This window comes from Takifugu rubripes, chromosome 12 (assembly GCF_901000725.2).
Source record: "Takifugu rubripes chromosome 12, fTakRub1.2, whole genome shotgun sequence".
In the NCBI taxonomy this organism is placed as follows: Eukaryota; Metazoa; Chordata; class Actinopteri; order Tetraodontiformes; family Tetraodontidae; genus Takifugu; species Takifugu rubripes.
This window is the reverse complement of record NC_042296.1, coordinates 10,396,414-10,413,222: the sequence shown is the minus strand read 5'-3', so window position 1 is coordinate 10,413,222 and position 16,809 is coordinate 10,396,414. Positions and strand designations below refer to the sequence as shown.

The 16,809-nt window shown below is 45.4% G+C and overlaps 1 long non-coding RNA gene across 1 annotated transcript; it reads right to left on the bottom strand.

The window, feature by feature from the left end:
* Positions 1-10,790: 10,790 nt before the first annotated feature.
* On the bottom strand, positions 10,791-14,814 carry LOC115251783 (uncharacterized). The gene is made up of 3 exons (XR_003890315.1): positions 14,738-14,814; positions 11,109-11,270; positions 10,791-10,921 (listed from the first exon to the last, which is right to left on the bottom strand). It is a non-coding gene; the product is annotated as an uncharacterized lncRNA (long non-coding RNA).
* Positions 14,815-16,809: the final 1,995 nt, after the last annotated feature.

Genomic DNA, 16,809 nt, shown 5'->3' with positions numbered 1-16,809 from the left:
GTCTTCACAACTGTTTGAGGGTGTGTGTGTGTGTGTATTCACATCTGCTGCTTTTATCCAGTCGTTGAATTGTTGGGTGGTTTTGCTCACTATACATTTACCTATTGTTACCAACTCAAACACTCTTTTGTTGCTGCTCTTAAAGAGTGTTTGAGGCTTTCAGCTGCTCTGCACAGCTCCGAGAACAACATGTTCTCCGCCGCAGGATTGGTCTTTATGTAGCTTAACATGTGCTGTGCATGCTCATCCCCGTGAGGGTTTGGATTTTCAAAGACTGAACGAGGGTTTTATGCCAACGTGGAGGAATCTAATCTGCAGCGGCAGCTTGTGAGTGCTCCGTGGCAGACATCAAAAAGGTTCCTGCTCAGGGCAGGTGGGTTAGAAAGGCCTCCGATAGCCGCTGCCCCCAGAGTGAGACTTGAACGAGAGGCTGGAAAGTATTTATTAAGTCGACACAATCTACAGTGGGGAGCGCTGCAGATAGCAGGGGTCCATCTGGGGAGAGGCCTCAGCAGCACCATAAACTGCCACCTCGGATCCTCTTCTCTATAGATTACATAAAGTGAACCCACATAAATCTGTGAAAAAGGTCAAGCTTTGTCTTTTCTCTCAGTCACCACATTTACTTTTCTAAAATAAGCGCCTCGTGTCCCTCAAATGCACCACAGAACAACTCAGAGCGGTTTAATAGACACGGAATCAGGTGGTGGGCGCTGCTACAGGGGGAAATGGAAAGTGGGAATCGTTATCATCAAGGCTGCGTTGGCGGAGATTAACTGGAATTCTCCAAGTTTGGTGACATTTCTGAGGTTGGGGGTTGAGGGCAGCTTATCCCACAAGCTGCAGAGTTCTGATATCCAAAGTCAGTGACCTGATGCACGGGTTCCCAGTATGACCTCCCCAGTGTAGAACCTTAAAATCTCTGGATAGGAGCCCTGCCGTGGGTGGCAATAAAAACAAGGGGAAGAAAAACAGTCCGCCACTTTCGTGGTGAGGCTAATTCCCCTGTGGAATGTTTCAGAAATATTCAATTATTTCCATATTCAGTGACAGCATTTCCGCTTATTCCTCGTCTTTAAAACATGGCAGGAAGCTAGATCCAGATTTTACACAGTGAATTTCCAAATGAAATAAAAATGCTGCGTACAGGATGTATAGTGATTCTCATTTACTGCCCAAACTGCGTGACTGCCACCTGCTGGACACACTCGCCATAACACGCTGAGTTCACTCCATTCCCTCCTCATTGGTCTCCCTCCTCACTAATCCTTTAAAACTAGCAAGTACAAAGAAGATCATCAATATTTTATTCATGTCCATTTAAAAAAAAACACTCTCCATTTCTTTTTAACTGGGAAAAATATTTCACGCTCTTGAAGGACAACCAGGCTGCCAAATGTTCAGCCTGCGTGTTGAGTGAGGGTCAGATTTGGGCTGTCGCCCTCAAGTCTAATCATGATTTATGATCCTGGTTTTAGCATCACAAATGCATTTCTGCCTGCATAATGTCAAACGCTCCATCAGAGGCTGGCTAATGGCTCAGATGTATCAAAATACCCACTGATGGATCGTTGGACATAAACCAGACTGGATGCTGGGAACAAACAGCAATTTAACAGCGCCACAGGACTGGTGTAATTTCCGTATTAAACACTAGAGGGCGCCAGATCCTTTCATATTATTAACCAGCGTGCCAGTAAAACGGGAAACTGGTGTCCTGACCGCATTTTCTGTAGACACCTTTATTCATCTCTCATGTCCAAGACTGCAACTCTTTGTGTTTATCTCTTTTTGAGCTTTGAATGAGATATCAACACATTAGTTGCAACAAAAAAGAGAAAATCTGCTTGTGAAAGGCTTTTTGTATGTTGCGCCCGTTCCCTTGTGGCAGGTGAGTGGGTGAACTGGTGGTTCTGAGAGGGAGGAGAGGACGGATCAGAGCCTGCAGCCATGTGTCTGTGAACAAAACGGGCTCTTTTTCCTGCGCTGTAGGAGAAGGAACACAATAGTCTAACGTTACTCCCTCAGCTCCCTGAAAAAGGCTGTGACCTCATCTTTTATGGGTTTTCTAAATGCAACATGATATCCGAGATGAGTGAAAGTTACTTGAGCTGGGTTCACCACACATGCCCTTGGGCCCAATATTTCACAATATAATGTATAATTCCACTGTAAGGAATTCAACACAGGCCAAATCGGCTGAATCTGATATGCACGTGTTTATCTGTTTGTCGGTCCTGACGGCAGCGTGGAGGCAGGAAACTGAAGCTGTCCCGTTAGCCGGAGCAACCTGGCATTTTACTGCAGCACTGACGACCGCAGGACACCTTTCCAGGGGCAAACTATCAGTTCATTAGTGGAAATCAAATGTCTCACCGGGTCTCATCCTGTCTTTTGTTTCCCACTGTCCAGGACTTACGGGCAGCACTTACAGGAAGGAAGTCCAGGCAGTCCTCTCGCCACCTCCAGGGGGACGTCCAGGCCTGGAGCTGCTACTGCACACACAGCGTCCATAGAGGCGAGATGGCAGCGTTCCACATTCAGCACGTAAACACAATCTAGAACCAGCCGTTACTTCCTTCCAGAGATCTTATCGAACTGCAAACATTGCACAAAATAACCAGACAACAGCCAAAGCTGACAGAAAGGAGGGCCGAGCTGTGCCTCCGCACAGATAAGCTGTGGGCGAAGTTCACAACAGACTTGCAGACTTTTTTGAGCTTTAATCCATAAATACGGACAAAGAATTGGCCCAAACTCATCTTCAACATAAACTATCCTGCCTGCAAGATGAGTTTGAGAAACAGGAGATGAGGGAGACGTGCGTGTGAACGTGCACACTCCCCAAATCCAGTCTCTTGCTCCAGATTGAGATTTTTTCCCCCCCTTTTGGATGACGGATCCTGTGATGAGCTGCCAGCGGCGCCCCGGGCCACCGAGCCATTCTCAAATATTTGCAGGCGGATGCAGCCAAGTTCCCTGAGCTTTGATAGGAGGCCGGTGCTGAGGGACGCGCTGCACTGAACACCTCTTGTGTCTCCATCCAGCTCCTCCGTGGTGGGTTTGGGCTGGGGGGGGGGGGTGGCGACAGCCACATGACAGAGGCCTGAGGTTTGCCCACCATCACAGACACCCACGGACACAGGCTGCTGGACAGCCTCACATGTCGACTGGCTGGGCGCTCAGCAGACCAGGGACGCGTTACCCAAGGTTACTGCATGCTGTTTTAAAGGGCCCACCAAATATTTGTGCAGAAATCAAACATTCTTAACCTCGCTAGCAGCACAGCTGACCAGACTTAAGGGTAGAGAACTCAGTGGGGGGTGAATGGGGCCCTTCTACAGGTCCACCAACACCAGGCCTCTAATTGTTTGTTTTATAACCAGTTTAATGACCTTCTATAGTGTTTTAATGGACAAGCATCTCTTAGACAACCCTAAGCACAACCAGCAATGTTAGCTAGGAAAACTTAGCTCAGCACATGAACTGGTGAACTGAGCTGATAGGACAAATCTGCTGATTTATTATGGTAGGTTTGTCCATTAAGTTCCTCATGAGAGACCCACTGTGGAGCGTTTCTCATGTGTGTGGTATTTGTTGTCCTACCTTTGTGCTCCACGTGAGCAGAGCCATTGTGAAGTGTGTTACAGGATGCGCTGGGCTGCAGAACAGTCAGAGATGGGAGCTAAATCGGGGCTTAATAAATGAATACTTACATTTATTTCCTCTCTCTCATCTCAGCCCCTGTGAAAATCAGGAAAACACATTTGACAGAGTCACAATAGCAAATCTGAAACCCTGTAATGAATCAACACTCGACAAACATCCGCTGCACAATAGGAGGCTAAGCATGTGTAGTCAAGAGATAAAAAACACACTTGAAAGAGTTTAATTTTTCCAGGACAAGCAAATCCGGTGACCATGGGTTAAACAGAAGGTTGTCACTCCTGGTTGTGCTGTTTTCTTGAATTAGGGAGGAAAATTGGGATTGAAAGGAGCGCCAGAGTCCAAGTAACCTCAGCATTGCATCACTGCCGATCGTTAGTCTTTAAAATAATCAGAAAAACGGCTGCTGACATTTATGAGGTGTCCTAGTGCGGCTGCGTCTCTTCCAGAAGATGGCGTCTTGCTTGAGGTTGCACCGCAGGGCATTTGACATGAGTTATTACCTCCGTTTAGGACGCTTTCACAAGTTCCCTGCAGTGGCGTTGCAGTGGTTGAGTGCTACCTCCGGATGGATCCGCTAACGTCCCCGCAGACGTGGATTCATTTCACACTTCAAAGTTCGGCCGACATCCACAAAATTTCCTTAATTGTTCTTCACAGCATTTAGTAAAACTACTCGACTCGTAACTCAAACAATTAGTTCGGTGACTCGCCTCTGTACTACACACACATTCTTGTACTTCTGTCATTGTCAGGACATGATGCATTCCCCAGCTCATTACCCATCACCGTCACAACTGACCTCTGACCCTGACCCCTGACCCTGACCTGGAGCCAGTTCAAACCTTAATCTTAAAACCTCGCCTCAAACTGTCCTTCAAAGTTGTGAGGACCAACCAAAATGTCCTCTCTTCCCAAAAATGTCCTCACTTTGCTAGTAGAATAAGTATTATAGTCATCCATCCATGGCAAGTAGAACACACACACACACACACACACACACACACACACACACAGAGGAACACACATGTCAGCACTTATGTAATTAAAGTGATTTTAATTTGCATTTTAATTAAGCAGAGCATACTGGTGACACACGGCCCACATACTGGTGGGGTATTTAATGGCGTGGAGACAATCAGAGCGATGACTGTTAATTACAGAAGCAGACACATTTGTGAATTCCTGCAGGAGAATTTTATAGTAAATAAAGGGCGGGTTTGTTTGGCAGTGCACGGTCGTGTCCTCTCCTGTTTGGTCTGTGCTGTCCTGGGCCAGACTCACAGCAAACTCTAAATTTCCCACATTCAGCTGTGAAAATATAAGTGCCAGCAGTCAGTCCTGCTGCTCTGGAGCTCACATCCGCACCGTCTGGAGGTGAAATTCAACCTAAATCCAGTTCTGAGACTTCGGTTTCCCTGGCGTTCATTTTCTTTCCTCGTTTTCTCTTCCTGAAAACATCCATCTTTTGTGGAATAACTGCGAAGCTGCTGCCATGAAGCCGCTTTGTGCAGGAACACGGAGGAAAACCGGATCGACTGACACACACACGCACGCAGATGTGAATAAGAGTGTTCGAAATAGTGTCTTGTGCTGATGGAGCTCCGAGGCCCTTTAATATCCTCTTCTCTTCAGACGCTTGAGTCATCTGCACACCAATGCGCAGCAGAGCGGCACTTTCAACAAGCTCTGCGCTTAAATATGCATGACTGCTGCTGGTGTCCCACTTGGAGAGTGGGAACGCAGCGGAGGGTGGGACGGAGTGACACACCAGAAGGTCTCAAACGTCTACCGGCGTATGCTGGGACGCAGGGGGGATGAAAGGAAATGACAGTCTGGGAGAACAAGCTCCAAATAGGCAGATTCAACATCTACTAGCATGTAAACACTAGCGACACTGGCAGCGGTGGGATTCGAACCCACGCCCCCGAAGAGACTGGAGCCTACACGCTTGGACCGCTCGGCCACGCTACCACGAGGAGTGGGTGTGTAACAGGAGGGCGTGTGGGGCGGGGAGGCCTGCAGCAGCGACCAGGTGAAGGTGTGACTGGGAACAGCAACCGTTCAGGACGGAGAGTTGAATTCTGGGACAGAAGAGGATCAAAGAATTATTCATTAAAGCCGGTGAAGCTCTCAAACTCATCAAACACCAACCGCGGCGAAGAGAAAGGGAACAAGAAAGAATATCAATGTTTCATTTCCTTCGATGCGATTAAAGATTTCACGCACTGCTGCCCTTCAGATGACTCCGCCGTTCGCTAACAAACCCGCAGAAATATTTAGACTCTGATCAAAACGGAGCCTTTTTTGTTCCAGTGAAAATGAAACGATCACTGCTGCTAAATGGGACTTGAGGGATAAAGATGACGATGAACGGGTCGAATCCACTAAATCACCACATGAGCTAATCCTGACATGAACTATTTCCTCTGCTTGACACAAAGCTTGACCCTTGACCTGAACTGCTTAGATGTTTCTCCTCAGAAGAGAAGTTGCTCTTCAGGCCATCAGAGACACACAGCGAGGCTCCTTCTTCTTCTCTCCTCTCCTGGTTATACCTCTCTTCACTCTCTCTCCACAGCTCTGCTCCGGTCGTTGGTAGTTGCTCTTGAGGAGCAACTTCGTTGAGGACTTTCGGTTAGTATTTTATTCCCATTGGTCTCCATTGCATGGTGCTTTGGGACACCTCAACTGGCCACATTATTAAGGACAATATCTTCCAAATTCAATTCACTTTAGAGTAAACGAAATTGTCGCCGCTGCTGTGGCAGTATGGGAGCATCTCCGAGCTCCTAATATTTACCTGGTCGCCTCAACGTCCTGATTGGCTGATCGGCTGATAAGATGGGATGTGTGTGTGTGTCTGCCGGTCGACCCTGTCTTGGCCTACGCTTCGGTTCAAACACAATATTTCTTTCTCCTTAGTTTCCAAGGTAACACCCAAGGCTAAAGACAAAACATCTCACTTTCCGTCCACGCTGCAGACGGAGAAGGAGAAATGAGCAGCGGGGTCACTGCAGGTTACCGGAGTTTAGCTACAGCGAGTGTGTTTAGCACGTGTGTGGCTGTTTATTTAGCGTGCAGGCCAGCAGAGTTTGTTCTGTCCCAGTTCGGAAAAATAGGGTTAGGGTTAGGGTTAGTGAGTAATGTGCTCATTGTTCACAGTAGGGGCACACACAAGCTGGAAAAGGTGAACATGGTGACACACCCACACACACACACACACATGCTGATAATTATGTCTGTTTCATCGATATCAAATGAGTTTTGTCTGGTTTACACGGCTGAGTCACGGTTTTCTGTTGATAAAAGTAAGAAAATCAAGGCAGAAATGATAAAGCTCGTCTGTGTTTGGAGGCTGCCTTCCTTGTAAACCTGGTTTCATTCCAAAATCTCAGGAAATTGATGGTGATCTTAAGCTCCTGAAGCCCTGGCCAGATGCAGCCAGTTTGATTTGCTTTAATACCTTAAAATGCTGCAATCACTGCAAATGTCAGCAAAGATTCTGTTCCACTTCAGTTTATGAGTGTCTGTGTAAAACCTGACTAAAAACCTCGTTTTCTTGATAAAGTTTGTCCTGAAGAAATGCTCTCAGCTGTGCTGCTAGAGGCTTGGACTGCTGAGTGAACCTATACTGCACCTGCATCTCCCTCTTTCTCCCCGTCCCTTATAAAATGATCTATAGATTCACGTATAAATGCGTATGTAACTGCCGTAGCCTGCCTTCTTTTCGAAATGATTGCGGATGTATCCAGATCTGAAGGTTGGTTGGCCCAGAGCTCCATGAGGACATCTGAAGATCCAGGGACGCCTCTCCTATTATCAGTAACACCTTTTTCATGGACAGAATATACAGTAAACTCCTATATCTGTCAATATAATGAACAAAGATCTACTGTTGCTGTTGGTGTCTGTCTGTCTGTCTGTCTGTCTGTCCGGGGGGGGGGGATCCCTCATCTTTGGCTCTCCTTCAGGTTTTTCCTGACCCAGCTCAAAGTTCAAAGGACACAAGGAGTCACAACTGGGCGGATTACAAAGCCCTCCGAACACAACACTGTCCAAAATTTGATCCATTTTGATTTGATGAACCAAAAATAAAAACAACCTGCTTTGAAATTTCTATTGTCTGATATGAGATAAGCAACGAGCCCGGCTGACACAGGAAGGTTCTGTGAGTACCTAATAAATGAGCAAGAGAACCAGCAAATCAAACATTTGATTACATGACAACAATATCACAATTACAAAAGTCAAAAAATGCATTTCTTGCTGTAGCTACAAGAGCTCATTACAGGAGGAAAATGTGCCGTTCCACCGCCGTTTATTGGTCACACTGACTAGTGATGATTGTTTTACCACCCTCCAAAAATCCATCAAAACGCTGCTACAGGCCGCCGGGTCGCCAAACTGCCAAAAAGAAGGAATAAGCAGGTGTGGAAATGTCAGTTTCCTATGAATTCCAAATGAGAACATAGCTCATAAGAGCAGTCCTTGCTCGTATCTGGCCTTATAGACTTTTATGAAATTCATAATGCTGGCAGCATATCACAGGACGGGCAGAATCAATGGAAATTCAATCTCTGTCAGATACGTATGAAATTATGAGCGGGGGAAATCAGATAAGCTTTGTGTACCCAGGAGGATGCGGAGGAAGGTCTGTCACCAGACAGATCTGCAGTAAATCCCAGCTTGAGAACATCTTTGCCACAGTTCCAGGCAAAGATTCGAGCTGGAAAGTTCTGGAAAAACACCATCTGGGAATTATTTATAATAAGAGATTTTCCTCTCCGACATTGCACCTTTCAGAATGTCCAGCGCGCCCAGAGATTTCAGGCAGCTCTGCGTATTTATCGCTGTCCTCAGCGCAGTGATTTAGACGCCTGCGCTGCAGTGGTGACGTCCTTCACCACAAAGCTGAGGCTAAATCATGGTGTGAGGCTCTGGATGACTCTGTGACTGGCTGCAGTGTTCTTGTGCGGGCCCCAAAGGTCTGGAAGACTCCGTCAGCAGAGAAGGGCGGCTACGTCAACATGTGGTTACACACCTGTAATAACACGATGTCCACTTTTTATGCAGTGCTGAACACCTGGGAGCCGCCGTTTGGCAGCGTCAGCCTTTATTTGCTTGCACAGCCTCATTTGTCTGTCTGTGCGTGTTTTAGCTAGGAGCTAACAGACACGTTCAGTCATTTAGCAACTGTGGTGGCACTTTAAAGTGTTGGACACAAGGTTTCTTTCCACGTTTTTGTATTTTTATCACACAGACAGACCTGAACACCTGAAAGCCAAAAAACTGAAAGACACTCGACATTCAGGACCAGGATCATGGTTAAAGCTGATGTTGCGTTAGCTTCATGCAGCACTGAATCAATCTCTCCTGTCACGCTAACAACAAACACAAGAAAAGCTGTGAAGTAATACCAGAAATTATTAAATACCAGTTAATAGAGGGATAAAGGGATTGAATCTCAAACATCTGGTTATATCTGTTGTCTGTTTGCTCATTAACATAGTTAAATATCTCTTCATCTGAGAGTTCATCTAGATGCAGAATATATATGAATAACTGGATATGTCAGTCTCAATGGGGTGAGCCGATCATAAAATGCGCTGTAATTTTCAACTGGCCAGAAGAGTTTAGTGGAGCGTTACACACGGGCCTTTCACACAGAAAACAGGAGCTTTTCCAACGGCCCCGGGGGGGAAGTTTTAGTCTACAACTGATAGGACAAATAAGTCATAAAGATCATAAAATAAAATGGGAAAATGGAGCAAAGTGGAAATTGAGAACCTGCCCTCAGTCTTTATGGTGGTGAAGCTGAGTCACTCTGTGGTGCGAGGATGAGATTCCACACAGCTAATGCAACAACAGGTCAGCAGGAAGCAAAAATGTGTCCAGACACAAACCTTTCAAATATTACCACGACTGGAACAAACAAAGAACAAACCGGCTTCGTTCAGGCTTCGTAGTGAATCCATACTCTTATACTCTTATTTTAGTGCAGGACTGGATGATAAGCATGTAAAACACCGTCATCTCTGCAGCAGTTTGTGTGGTTCCGAACACACAATCTGTGAAGGTTCTGCAGAAATATTTCTGCTGAACCTTCATCATGTTGCCAAGCAGGTTACCCACATGTGAACAAAAGCCTAATTGTACATCTGCTAACAGAGTTGTGTTGGCACTGTGGCTTTTTCTGCTAAATCCTGTTAAACGATAAAGTAGACGACAGCTAGCTGCAGTCCTTCTCCACGGCGCCATTGTTTTTATCGGTTCCATTCCTGATCCCGGATGAATCCATCAGTTTTCTGTGACGACGTCAGTGTGCGACACAGGAGGCCAGCCTCACACACCTGTTAATGGCAACAACCAGCTGCCGACAACAACACATTTAACTGGTTCTCTAAGTCCAGATGTTGCCTTCTAGAAGAGCTCTCACACATATTATTCATGCAGCAGGTGCAGTATCGTCAGTAGGAATACTCCAGGTCTCTAGTGTCAATAACAACTTCTTTTTTCAGGCCTGAAACACGTTGGAACTCCCTTAAGTTTAAGAATTCAGCCGCTGCCCCACAGTCATGTTCAGCAATGTCCTCTTATTATTTTAACCGAGCGCCTGTCCCGACTTTGTCTGGAGGAAAACAAAGATCATCTCTTCACACATGTCCTGCAGCTCCTCTGGGACGATACCGAGGCCGTCCTGGACCAGATAAGAAACATACTCCCTCCAGCATGTGCTGCCTCCAGGTCTACTTCACAGAGATGTCTGGTGGTTCTGCCTCCTGACCAGGAGCCCAGGTGTGTGTGTGTGTGTGTGTGTGTGGGTGTGGTTACATTGTAAGTATCTTGTTATCTACCTCTTCCAAAATTCAATGGTAATGCTAATTAAATGCCAATTTCTTACTTAATTCTTCTCCTGCAAAGTTATATACATTTAATAAACCTTGTCCAAATGGGATAAAGGTGGGATAAAGCCCAGAACCTTCATGCTCTAGGGTGATTCTGCAGTGATTTAGATGATTTATAACTGTTAGCCAATTTTAGCTGTTTCCCCACATATCTCCAAGCAGATCAAGCAGAACAAGTTGAGTTTGATTTCAAATGAGCCAAACCAGTCGCTCTTCTGTTTCCTCAGCCCATTAGGCAGAACACTTTTATGAAAAGAGAAATGAATACGTTGCTATCGTGGTATCACCACCGCTGCTGCTTCTTCACCTATGGACTCCGTCTTCTACTTGTTGGTTGATATGTGAAGCTGGCGGGAAAAAATAAATAAATCTGTAATCGATTTATGGTGATTCAACAGAGCTGGAATGTAATTACAAAAGCATTATGAGGTGCTGAGAACAGCATGAACAAGACGTTCCAGGGCGAGCAGCCCACACCCTCTGTGCCACTGCATTACTTTACATATCTGCAACCCAAGCAAGCGAAGCTCCCACCTCCACGCCGGCTCCTCGCTGTGGCGGAGACCGGCACCACTCCGAGCACGGTCCATCTGTTGTTTTTGTTTGTCGGAGGCGTGAATGGATGGGTGGGCTGGTGCTGGCCGAGGTGAGGAAGGAGAGGATGACGGGAGACTTTAACCTTAAATTAGTGTCCATCTGTTGTGACAGTAAGTTGATCGTTAGCCACTTTACATGGTCGAACGGTTTCGTTTGAACATTGGCGACACAGTCAGGCCGTTAGTCAGTCTGGGCGCTTTTGTGACTTCAGAAGGGCGTCAGAAGGGCGAATATGGTCCCAAAGTCTAATTTTTAGTTAGAATCAGAATGTTCCACAACAGGAAGGTTAAAACTAACAGAAATCCATTTTTAGATTTGCGAAGACAATAAAGATAAAGAACCTGCGTAGACTCTTTGAAGTGACAGAGCACTTTAAAACCTCTTACTGTTCTCGTTGTAACGGTCATTCTAAGGTCGTTCTAAAAAACAGCACAAAGGCAAACGAGCCGGTTCGTTCACCACTGACTTCTCAGCCCTCACGTCTCACGCAGCCGCCGCTGATCCAATTCTAAGTTCAACCAATGCTCAGTAATTTCCCGTAAGTGACTTGTGTGGACTCGGGACAACTAGGCGTCCCACAATGCATCTCACCTCGGCCGTTGGCAGCAGCGATGGACGTGAAATAACAGTTTGAACCCCACAAAGTTCTAATTCTGGTGACTAAAAGTGATCAAATGCTTGACTCATGTTTGAAATGAAACACACTCTCATGTTGTCTTAGGACGTTTCTCCCTTTACAACCCAAAAAAACCTCATTTCAGGTTGGTTGTTGGAGAAAATGACTTAATGTGCTGGTGAGGCGTTAATAGAGAAGCGAGGCAGTTTAATCAGTAGCACAATGACGAGTCCCCCGGGGCGGGACGGTTTGTTTTTCATTGTTGGCTATTGCTATAAAACAATGCGTGTGTGTGTGTGTGTGTGTGTGTGTGTTTGTGTGTGAGAAAGAGAGAGAGGGAGAGAGAGTGCCAATGTTGGAATGGATAGAGCATAAAATAGAGAATATTCTACATTTCATGAGTATTTTCTATGCTGCCTTTGAAAGCCCAGCTGGACATGATGCCTGAGACTTCATGTTATTGCACATATATTATTTTACACCTGAGCTAAAGTTATTCTTGCTCACGACTCACATTTTCTGTTTCAATGACAGTAGAATGAAAAAAGGGGTTTCAAACATTCGCTCGTGCCATCTGAAATATTTAGCAGAAGTAATATAGTAATATTTAGAACTAAATAAGTGTCATTATCTTCGATAGTGCTTGATTTCATGGGATTACATCATTTTTGAACTAAGAAATAACACAAATTTGTGTGAGAAATCATCATTCGGCTAATTTCATGTGTTCGGCCTTGCGTGACTAATAAAGCTCAAATCCAGCCAACGCGCCTCCATCTGCCACCAACAGCAAACATGACACCACAGTTCTTTTCATCTTCAGAATCGACCATCACTCACTGCTGATTATAGACACTTTCAGGAAAATGCCTCCACGGATGAGACAGCGACTCAGTGGGAGGAAATATGAAAGTAATGAAAGATTTAGAGAGCGGCAGGGTGGAGGGGAGACTCTGAGATTTAAAACATGTCTGCCTGCCTTCGAGGAAGAGACATCTCAGGCGCCTCCCGTCTTATCTGCATTAAGATTAATTGGAGGAGAATCGTTGCTACAGGACCAGATCCAGGCTGCCCCGGTGCCAAAGACGTCCTCCAACCATTTCAGACCTGGTCTCTGACTGACCTTCCCTCAACGTCACCGGCGCTGGACCCTCCTGGCTCAAATCCTACCTCACCAACAGACAGCAGTTCATCAATATCAACGACTGCACCTCCTCCACTGCTCCTCTGTCGCGAGGCGTACCCCAAGGCTCGGTGCTCGGTCCCCTCCTCTATGTCATTTACAGTCTCCCACTTGGAAACACACGGGTCTCTGGTTGCACTCTTACGCTGACATCAAAGTCTACGTCAAGCTCTGTACGCAGACTCAAACTCAGCTACTAGTCCAGCACCAAGGTGGAACAACATCAGCGACTCTAGAGGTCAGGAGGTCGTTTAAATGGTCAGATCTCTGTCATGTACTTCACCAAGCGTCCAAGACATTAGCCTCGTCTCCTCAGTCACATTAAAAGTTAATTCAGGTCAAGTCACACGTGTTATCTATAAACCATCAGCTGATGCCCTCCCCAGACTGTCATCGTCAAAGGTAAGTGGTCTCAATGAGAAGCTCTAAAGTGAGCCGTGGAGGAGGAAGAAGTTTTGCCTCAGTGAGTCAACACAGGTTCTTCTGACTTATAGTCTTATATTTCTCTTTCAATCTAGAAAAGATAGTGGTGTTTGACATGTAGTCTGTTTTTCCAGGCTTTTTCCAGGAAGAAAGGCGGAGGGAAAGGCAACAAAATAGGTCCAAAAAATGTTTATTTGCATAAGAGTTCTCTTTTACAGCAGGGCTGTGAAGGGCTTCTTCTCAGGCTTTACCTTCACAGCCGAGCCTGCATTCAGCGTGACCTCAGCAGCTCGACTCTCTAAACCTTGTTTGGGTGGGAAAATGTCGTCGTGGTTTCCAGCGGCAGACCTGTTTGCGTTCAGCTCCCACAAGAAAGGCGATAATGTGTTCCTGTGAAGCCAGATCCTGCCCTGACCGTCGTGTAGGAAACGCCTCCTGGGTTAACACGTGATCTTTGGCTCTTGTTTTCTTCAGGACCTCCATCGGTGAAATTCTTGGGTTTTTTTGATTCATTCACTGAAAACCACCAAATGTTTGATCAGAGTATTGTCAGACCCCCGGCCAGACCATCAACAGTGGCAGTTTAGTGATACACACAAGGTGGAACAATGACAAATAGCACCTCTGAGATTTGTGAAGCAGTTGCTAATATTTGTCTGGATTTGCTGCTCTCCTCCAGGTTCTTGGATTAGGTCAACCATCCCTTGAATACAGATGCGCCAGTGTTTGAGCAGGATGATGTCACCACATGGCAGGGATTAGGCCTGGTTTCGCTGGCGGGTTTGGCTGCTTTCAACCTTTTCTCTGCTCTCGTGGGAATTGTTTTACCCTTAATTGAAAGATTTAACGCAGGCGACCTGAAGGATTTGGCAGGAAACGCCGCCGGGGGAAGAAACCACAACACAAGCTCGATGTCTGAGTGGTTCAGTTAACGTATAGAAAAGAATCTGAGTCAGAAGCCTCCTCACAAAGCCATCCTGGTACTGAACGACGGTAATAAGACGACAAACGACCGTTTCGTCTGCTGTCTCAAAAATCCAATCCCAGCCTCTGCTGGCCAAAACAGTCTGAATGACACATAAGCCCCATCTGTGTAGGTTATTCAGGCTCGGAGATTAAAGTTATCATGTTAGATCCCACAAATGCTTTCATGTCTGCTCGGTGAAGCCCTTCATCTGCGCTCCCTCACTTTATTCTGTTAGATTAGAGCTTAAAGCTGATGCGCGGAGAACGAGGATTCGGAAGCCTTCCCTAACTGTTTAAGTGCTTCTTCACATGAAAGTTGAATTTTGGTGAGATGAGAAGGTGAATTAACTGGTATTTAACCCTGTTTTAATAACAAACCTTTGCTTCTTCTTTGTGCTTCAGTCAGACATGAGGAGAATCTGTTGGCTGTTATTTGATTCATATCAGAGTTTGAGATTCTCCTAAACAAGACCAAAAAATATCAGTTATTCCCCATTGTCTTTTCTTTCATGTGGTTTACAGGAACTATTTAAATTGAGTTGGAAAACTCAATAATTGATGCAAATCGGATGCTGCTATATTAATAGAAAGAGTACATTAATACATATCTGATCTCCATTCACCACCATCTTTTGATTTAATCTAGCAAACAAACAGTACATCCTGGCTCAATTAAAAAAGCCAAACATTGTCATTGTCATTGTCATCTCTGACAGCTGTGTGAAGACAGAACAGATGTGCCCCCCCACACACACAGACGCGCACACACAGACGCATCATGTCACTCATAATCCTCTGTCACAAAAGTCGTTGCATCAGCACATAGTTAATAAAGGATTTAGATCATTACATCAGACCTTTTCTTGACGACATTTCACAGCTGTGTTTCTTCAACACTAAAATATTCATCATGTCCACAAACACTGTTGTACCCGAGCCTGCCAACAGAGGCCGCTGTAGCAAACATCTTCTCACATTCGCCATGATGAGCTCGTAGGAGAGTATATAATAAACTTCTACAAACTGGACATGTCTCCTGTTGTCAGGCAGGAAACTCACAGATCTCAAGTACAGATGAGATAAAATATCTTTTTCATACTTTCTTTTCCGGTTGTCTCGCTAATTTCTTGACAGATGTGCAGTCTGATCCAGAGGTTTTTCCTGAAGTACCCAGAATATAAAACCCAGCAGGGGTTAAGCCGTATATACCTTATAAAGTCGTCATCAGCCTGAACCCTCTAAACAAATCAGCTTTTCCTTCATTAAAAAGGTCATTCTGAATTATGTACACAAACGAACAAATATAGAAATTCTTGTTCAAGCGACAAATTTTGACGACGTTGACTCGCTTTTGTTGGTCTTACACTTTGCTTCTGTTAGTAATGGTGAATTAATGTTGATTGCATCAGGAAATTGTTTCATTCGAGGATTATTGGATGTTCAAACCTACCAGAATCCTTCTCCCTTTGCTGCAGCTGTGCGGTATTTTATTCATCAGGTCTGAACCTTCCACTCTGATTTAATCTGTATACTCAGGGTCAGAGCAGCGTCGCTGCATTTGCAGAGGAAAACAGGCTGTGGCATCATGAGGCAGAGCGCAATCAACAGCCAGCATTAATAGGACTGCAGATGTCTGCTGTGATCTAGTGACTGGAACTCTGCACCACAGTGACACGCTGGAGCCAGTGTTGATGAACCTGAAGCCCTCATGCAAGATCTGCTGCTGCTGCTGTTGTAATGAAATGTTGTACAGTGCTGGGAGGGAATGTTTGCTGGCACTTTCTATAATAATCTGTTTTGCTCTCCCCGTCTTTGCTGTAGCTTTCACCGTGCTAAGGAAAACAATAATGAACACGTGGCTATAAACAGTCATTTGTGCCGGCGCAGCTGCTTCATGGAGCAGCTTCCTCCACAAGATGGATGCAAGGGAAAACAGGCTGAGAGCGGCTCCGTCTCGTTTCCCTCCTGAATACGACTAATGTCCCACAAGCAAGCAGGTGTGTGAGGGACAACAGGGTGGACAGGTGATGTTTCATGGGTCAGAAATGGCTTCTGAAGAATCGACCCCGTCCTCAGACCTGTTTCCATTCTGGCTTCTTTTCAAACCTCAGGGACTCTGTTCAGCCTGTCAACAGCAGCAGAAATAAGTATTTTATCACAAGTTCCAAGAAAAACCCCATAAAAATTTTAAAAAAATGGACCAACACTGATAATGAAACCATATAAATTAGTTTACATCCATGCAAATTGCTATTATAATAGACATCCTAAATGCTTGATGTGATGTTTCCATTTACTTGAACCACCTTGAGCATCTTGTTCTTTCTCATTTTCCACATTTCACGCATCAACATCAGAGCAACGTAGCAACAGCTTCAGCTTTGATGAACGTGTGAGAATTTAATCATGTCACAGCATGCAGGAAACTAAAGGATGATTTTCCCCCTAAA